The 8,227-nt window shown below is 40.1% G+C and overlaps 1 long non-coding RNA gene across 2 annotated transcripts; it reads left to right on the plus strand.

Annotated features, from left to right (window-relative positions):
- The first annotated feature begins 1,617 nt into the window (after positions 1-1,617).
- Positions 1,618-6,865, plus strand: LOC121902343. Of its 2 annotated transcripts, none has more exons than XR_006097513.1 (3): positions 1,618-2,525; positions 2,954-3,517; positions 5,077-6,865. It is a non-coding gene; the product is annotated as an uncharacterized LOC121902343 (long non-coding RNA). The 2 variants fall into 2 exon arrangements; XR_006097514.1 differs by having other exon boundaries at positions 5,989-6,865.
- The last annotated feature ends 1,362 nt before the right edge of the window (positions 6,866-8,227 follow it).

An 8,227-nucleotide genomic window follows, 5' to 3' on the forward strand; every position in this document is an offset into this window, starting at 1 on the left:
GTTGTGTGTAGTGAAGCATAATCTCCACAGACAGCTGTTTAAATCACATAAATCTCCCTCTGTTTATATGTTCTGAGTTTATTAACGGTATCTATATTGATTGGTGAAGGTTTGTTGGTTTCATTACAGACAGATTCTCCTCACCTGCTTACAGCGGGTGAGGAAATAAAGTCAATGAATCGATAAATAGAAACAATGTTAATTTCTTCCCCCTGGAGTCTACGTGGAGACTATTTTGGTTCAGTACGTTTCTGCCAGTTTCTGCAGTCAGCAGCCTGGTGAAGACAGTTTGGCTGAACCAGCTGCTGCTGACAGACAGCTGGTTCTGTGGACAGAGATGTTATCGGTGCGGATTGAACGGATAAAACGTTTCAGTAGCGCTCATGTCTTGCTCTCTGTGTGGATTCCCGGTAAATGTCTGAAAGCCACTGGCATCCTTTGAAGGACGCTTTGAAGCTTTTACAAGTTGGCCCATGTTTTGTTTGTTCTGTGTCCTCCTGTGTGTTTAATGTTACTTAATTACACATTTCAGCCAATAATATCACACTACTCCACTGATTGAAAGGTTTGAGGTAAGAAATATGCTCACAAAGACAGGGAAGAAATACAATTAACAATGCAGGTTTCAAACTTTTCACAAAACTGGCTTTGCAAATATTTTAGAGGAAATGCACTCAACATGTTTATTATAGGAAAACTCCACTGGGCATCTTTAATTTATTGCAGTCCATCATGCAACTGATTTATATTATGGGACAATTCGGCATGGGAAAGGCAAGCAGTTTTAAAAATCCCCTTTGCAACTTGAGATACTCACTTACTTGCACAATATAAGATATTCTCTGAAACCCACAAAGTCAACTTTGTTGAAGAAAAGACCTCTCAGCACTTCTTTACACAGGAAATGAATTGAATTTCGTGCTACTGTTTGTTGCTGTCAGTCTGAATTGAGCGTAGGAGGAGCAGAAGGTAAAAGCAGGTGACGGGGAACTGAGGTGAGGAAAAAGAGGAGGAGGAGGAGGAGGAGGAGGAGGAGGAGGTGAAGAGGAACAAGGAAAAGCAGGGCCGCTATGTATGTATTAGTCATCTGAGATTTAGAGTGAAGTTCTGCTTTACTGTGCGAGTCACTGCTCGACTGGAGAGACGGATAGATGAGCAGCAGCAGCATCTAAACGGTGCTGAGAGTCTCTACAGCTGAAACTCCACAGTAAGTGAGAGACAGATAAAGAGACAGATGAAATATTTAGTGTAATAATGTTCAGCTACTGTATAATGGAAGGAACTCACAAAGAGGAGGATAGAGACATACGAGGTGACAGAGTGAGAGAAGATGATGTGCTTTATCACATTTTTCTCATCTGGCATGCCAATAACAAGTCCTCCAACTATAATGACCCATATCAGTGTTTTCTAATCTGGTATCCCTGTGGTTGACGTCAGTATTAACTTTCCAAAACCGGCATTCCAACATTCATGCCCACATGTGATTGGCTACATGTGTAAAGGTGAGAAACTATGCACTTCCTGTCAGTAATGTGGGTCTGTCAGTATATCCAACAAACTGTGGTCCAGATCAAAATATCTCAACAACTGTTGGATGGTTGAACATAAAATTTTGTACAGATATCCATCGTCCCCAGAGGATGAATCCTACCAACTCTGGACATCTCTTGACTTTTCCTCTAGTGCCACCGTGAGATTGACAGTTTTGGAGACTATTTGATTGCCCAATTAAAAGGCACTTGCTAGTTTTTTCTGTCCTTTCAATCACATCCTGCAGTCTTCATCAGTGTATGACTCTCTCTCCATTAAGATTATTTGTCAAACTGCTATTTCCAAGGCCAAGAATGACTTTCACAATGTCCTTGGTTAAGGAGAGATCAAGGTCATAGTTTAAACGAAACCAATGTTGATAGAAAATAAGTCTCTCCCCAGTATCCTCAGATTGCTTCCACTTGTTTTGTCCAACAGTCAAAAAATTTACAATCAAATAAAACAGAGTAAATCTTCACATTTGAGAAGCTGTAACCAACAAATCTTTATCTTTGGTATGTTTTAGTATGTTTGGTTGATATTTTATCTATGATCTTGAATATGAGTTTCTATTGTAGATAAAGCACGGGAGCAAGCTGATGAATCATATTTGTGAAAATTTCAAACATGCATGGGAAAGTATTTCATTTAAACTTGAAGCTACTTGGGTGGAAATATAAGAGGAATTCTGAGATTATCAGGGTTCAAGTGATGACTGTGCTTTATGTTGCCGTAGCAACAGAGTGACCGAAACTCTCAGAAAAAAAACAAGAAAGATAAACTTGAGTTGATGGGAGAGTGCGGGGAGACGGGAGGTGTGTGTGAGTCACTCTTCAAACAACTCAGGTCGGTTCTCTTCGTGCCTTTCATAACTGAAATATGAACTCACACACCTTTGAAGAAGCAACGGCACTGCGAGAGTGGAGAAGACCCAGAGCAGCGCTGTACGTGTGTGTGTGTGTGTGTGTGCACTAGTACTGCAGCAAACTCTGGTGAGTAATACTACTGTGTAACACAAGTCTCCACTGTTTCTCATTAGCACTGAGAATTTTGTTTTGGCTTCAGAATTGAAACATCATCATTAAATATTAATTGTGACTCGAGGAATGATTACACCAAGAAAACCTAAAAGAAATGTTTGTTTACTGAAATTTACTGACTTACTGCTCTTTCTCCTTTTCAAACTGACATTTTCCATGCAGTTTAGAAATATAATTTAATATTTAGCTTTCTTTAATTAAATTTTTACTTACATTTACATGAATTCATAGCTGTGCAACAGTAAAGCAAATCACAATCAGAAAACAATCTAGAAAATTAACTCCTGAGCACAACAACAAAAAAAAAAACTCCATATAAACACTGTAATATAAATACAATCTGTGGAAATGTGTGTAAAACCGCTGATGTACCCACCAAGAGGGACGGCTCATCCTGATTGGCTGATGCCATCGCCTGGGAGCCAAACGAGTGGTGCACCCTCTTCTGACTGACAGGTGTGTGAACGGCAGCCAATCAGAGCCAAGGTCAGATGGTGAGATGGGCAGATGAGAGTGATGTGGGAAGGAGGATTTGTAGTTTGTTCACTGGGTGGGAAACGTGTGTGTGTGTGTGTGTGTGTGTGTGTGTGTGTGTGTGTGTGTGCGTGTGTGTGTGTGGCGAGGTGCTAAGAGTGCTGTCACAACTACCAAAGCATGCTAAGTGTTTCAGTTTCATTTTAAGATCACTGGTATGTCTGACCTCTCGCACCAATCCACCTGCCAACTCTCTCTCTCTCTCTCTCACACACACACACACACACACACAAACAACAACTTCAAAGCTAATTTAAAACATCTTTAATAGAGATTCAAAAGAGGCCGTGAGAGACTATTCCAGATCTTTGGAGGCCTCCTGCTCTCTGTGTCCAGCCTGGCTCGGTGGACTGTCAGCGACAACTGGTCAGCAGACCTCGGGCTGTGAACTGGAATGCATGGACGAGAAGGTCAGCAATGTAGAAAGGAGCCAGGCCTGCCCACGTCCTACACTGTAAAACTTTAAAATAAAAGGCCACAGGAAAAAAAATGGGCACAGAGATGGAAAAAAATGGGAAATATTACAGTGAAATAATTATGTGAAATGTCTGTTTGTACGACATCGCGGCATGTTTACATCCCGGGCAATCTGTTCAACAGTAAATCTGCATAATTAAGTTGCAATAAAAATACAAACTCGCATTCGAGGAATTGAATCAGGTGGTTGGTAAAGTGTCTAAATGTCAAATAAAGTGCAAATATACAGTAAGAGAGGACTTGATCATTTCTATGTGATTGTCAAACAACATGACTATAAAATATTATTCAGTAATTATTATTATTATCATTCTTTCCCCTCTGAGTTTCTCTCTTTCTGTGCACGTCTCTCATCATATAATACTAACACTTGTGCTGTCTCATCTCTTATGACACACACACACACACACACACACACACACACACGCTTCCCACGGTGAACGCGAAACTTCCTACAGTCCAGGCTGACAGTCATTTAACCTCTCGGTGAAACACAGCCAAAGCTCTTAAAAACTGAGACCTCCATTAACATGCAGGACAGGAGGTACGATCCTAAAAAAAGACGTGTTAGTTCATCTGTGCGTCTCAATGAGAACAACTTGTTTCTCTTTCTGTCCAAAATTAACATCAACACAGGAAAATCCCAACAAAAAGACTCCAATTAGATATTCAACACATTTGCCCAAACTGTCAGAATAGAATTAACCCCGACTCCCAGAAATTACATTTATATTCCGCTAAATGGTTTTTGCCTAATATGTCTGGAAAGGAAAACACAATTGCTGCCTGGAAATGTTTTTTTCCAGCCCAAGAAGCATTCTCATACTGTAGAAGCTGTAGGGAAGGTGGTGGATAATAAGACCTGCAAGGGGAACATCGTGTGATGGACAAAGACAGTCGGAGGAGTTAGCAGGCTAGTTTTTGATAGCCTTGCTAGCTGGTATTGTAACATAAAGGAAACAGTGAAGAGGAGCAGAATAAAACTGTCCCTGGAAAATGAATATATCTCTACTGTAAAAAGGCAAACATAGTAAAGTTTGTTAGTCAACCTGCTATATTTCTTTCACATATGTTAACTATGGACACATTGTGTTTGGAACAATGCAAAACGTTTGCAAATGTTTAAATGATGAGTAACAAACAAACCTCCCAACATATGCATGAAAACCACATTTAAAGATCCTTCAGTATTCGTTACTTTCCAGTTTCTGTATCATAGTTGTATTAACAGAATTTTCCTGCAGATTCCTTAATATGTGGATCTGTCGCCCACCAACTCTGATCAGAACATGCAGAGAAATATCAGATAATAACAGGGACACAGCTCATTGTCAATTAAATAAAAAAAAAATTAGCAATAATTTTTAATAATGTTAAAAATTCTTACTAAAATGTGTCCATTATAACTCTTTAATTAAAAACTCATAAATCAACACTGGTAAACTCATTGCCAGTGTGTCTATAAGAACATAATGTGATCCTCTCCTTGCAGGTTGTTGTTGTCCGTTAAGAGTCTCCGAGTCAGTCGGGTTCAGGCTGATGGGTTCAAGAATGCAGCACTTTATTACCAGAGACTGAGGTTTCCATCTTGCATCCTTTGTGTAGTTATGGATTGTGTGGTTTGGATTAAATACTGAAAAAGTAAAAGCTTGTGTAACTGTTGATTTTTTCAGTATGAAAAACATGACATCAATCTTTCCCTAACTTTAAAGGTGGCCTGTGGAGTTTTCTCCTGAACAAACAGGAATTACGTCCACATTCAGTGTTTCTCACAAAACGCACATTGTGCAATCTTACATCTAAACCAAACTTTGCCTTCAGACATCACACAAAAGCCTTCAAATACACAAACCAGCCATCACACACTGGTGAGATCCATTCAAAACACTACCAATAAAAACCTGTTACTGCGATGAATAATGGCGCTTATGGTTTTCCCCCCAGAACAACCTCTTTACACATTGAACACAATATAAAGACACAACACACGTATACATTTTTTTTTAATTCCTCAATGTACTGTAGTAAAATAAACTGAAAATTAAGTTATTATAATAACTAAGTTCAGGAACAAGCCCACGCCCCGCTCCTTCTCACCAATTCACAACACCTGCGCCTCGTTAACCCAAATCACCTGTGCCTCCCGGCCACATACCTGCACGCATATATAAGCACACCTAGCCTCCACCTCTCCTGTTTGTCTCGGTTCTCTCAAACCCCACCTGCCCCCAAAACCCCATTCTCCTCTCTCCTCTCAGCGGGTGACACGGTGGCTCAGTGGTTAGCACTGTAGCCTCACAGCAAGAAGGTCCTGGGTTACGAACTCCAGTTTCCTCCGACCATAAAGACATGCACGCCAGGGCCTATACTTCAATCCCAGTAATTCTACTCTCTTTCATCATAGGAACCACCAAGGGGATGATGAAGCTCATCGAGACGTGCCCCCACCCTGAATCTCCATCCCCGGGTTCCTAGACGCTCCAGCCTCAACTCAACTCCAACCGGTCACTATCCATCCAGTTCGACTCCTTCATGACGGCAACCCACATCCGGCGTCCATCACCTCCCCTCGACCCCAACATCCATCGCCCTTCATCTTATTCCTTCCTGAACCATCTTGCTGATCAAATAAACTATTTAAAGTATACACAAATGGCGCGGTCTAAGTTAGTGAATTGAGTGAAAAATTAAATGTATTGTAAAAATATGCAACTGATACAGAACGTAGAATACAGTAAAATAATTTCCATGTATTTACCAATAAAAACCACAGTTTATACATAAAGAAATAAATCATGTTTATTCTGCCTCAGGTCTTTGTGGATCCATTGTTCTAAAACAAGTGAACTGATCCACGGCCCTGTTATTTATCTATCCCGAGGTTCAGACTGGTGAACAATTTTGACTCTTAGTGTTTCCACCCGGAGAATTGTGTGTTAATTGGGTTCCAGCTGTGATGACTTGAGTTAATGATATTGAATGCCAGCGCTTCCTAAACGAGCACGAGTGAAAACAGGAGAACAGTGTTTATAGTTTTGGGAAATGAGTCTTTTGGTAAACGGCGTCACAGTTTGGGGATTTTTAGTTAAAAGGCCCAGTTATAGTGTGTAAGTGATCGAGAAAAACTGTAATAATGATGAATTAATTGTTTATATTCAGGGATTTTTAAAAAAGTTTTTCTCATGAGTTGACACGTAGACACTAAATCCATAATAATGCAAAGTCCAGATCCCGAATTTTCTGAGTCAAGAGATATGCTGATGAGGTGTATTCTGGCATAAAACTGAAGGTACCCTGTGCACAGCAGTGCTTCTCTCCTGGGTGACAGCTGATGCAGGATAAACCAAAAAAAAAAAATCAATATTCCAGCTCACACCAGGATACTAAGATTGACACTTTTTATTAGCAGATTACATTAAAAACAAAAAGAAGTGAACTACACGTTGCGCATGTTAATAAAAAGAGTTTTCTTAAAGTCTAGGTTCAAGGTTCAAGCATACAGGTGTTGATGGGAATCTCATTATTTATGGTTACATGCAAAAAACCAGACTTTGGCCTTACATTAAAATAAAGTTTGTATGTAGAATATTAATCAGGACATAAACACAGTGTTTCATTTTGCTGCTGACAGGGTAAAACGTCCGTTGACAGTGTTTTGTGCAGGTTTCCCATGTTGGGCAGAGTTAGCGGTTAGCATTAGCACGGCTTATAAATGATTCAAAGAGCTGGATCTATTCTGATCTTCAACCTTGTTCCAGCCAGGAGAACACAACAGTCCTCACTTTCATTATCTTTCTCCCCATTTTTCCCTTCTCTTTCTCTTCTATGTTTTTTTTTTCCTCTTTTTTTTTTTTTTTTTTGTTCTTTCACTTTTTTCCCTGAACCACTATCATCACTCGCCTGTCTCCTCCCTTTGTCTGGCAGTAGCATTATCACTCTCAGCCAGGGAATAACTCTGTGTGTGTGTGTGTGTGTGTGTGTGTGTGTGTGTGTGTGTGTGTGTGTGTTGTATTTCTATCATACCACGGGGAGCAGTGGCAGGTGTCTGCTCTCTTTTGTGGCCCGCTGCTATTTGCAGAGTGTATCACATGAGCACAATGACACACACACATGCACACACACACACATACTTACATACACATGGTGACCTTCACACACATGCGAGTGCACACAATTCACATTTGGTAACACACACACACACACACACACACTCACATACACATAGAAATTTGCTCACACTCATACAGACAAATACACACTACATGCTACACTGGCAACACACACAAACACACAGAAGACACATCATGTCTAGAGAAGCATTCAGAACACACACACACACACACACACACACACACACACACACACACACACACACGGCGCTGTTTATACCATAAACAAATGCCAACAGCATGCATAACGGCCCCATCTCCTATGAGACCCACTACTCCTACTCTATTCCATTACATTTTATTTTTTATTTACTGTATTTTATTGTGTTCTGTTTCTTTTGTGAGGCAACACAGTCTCTCAAAAATTCCAACAAATTAACACATAATCATTTTATGTTAAAATAAAATCAATGTTGGTCACATGACAACATTATCAACAAGGTTAACTGACTGTAGTTATGTAGATAAAGTGCT

This window comes from Thunnus maccoyii, chromosome 8 (genome assembly GCF_910596095.1).
Source record: "Thunnus maccoyii chromosome 8, fThuMac1.1, whole genome shotgun sequence".
Taxonomy (NCBI): domain Eukaryota; kingdom Metazoa; phylum Chordata; class Actinopteri; order Scombriformes; family Scombridae; genus Thunnus; species Thunnus maccoyii.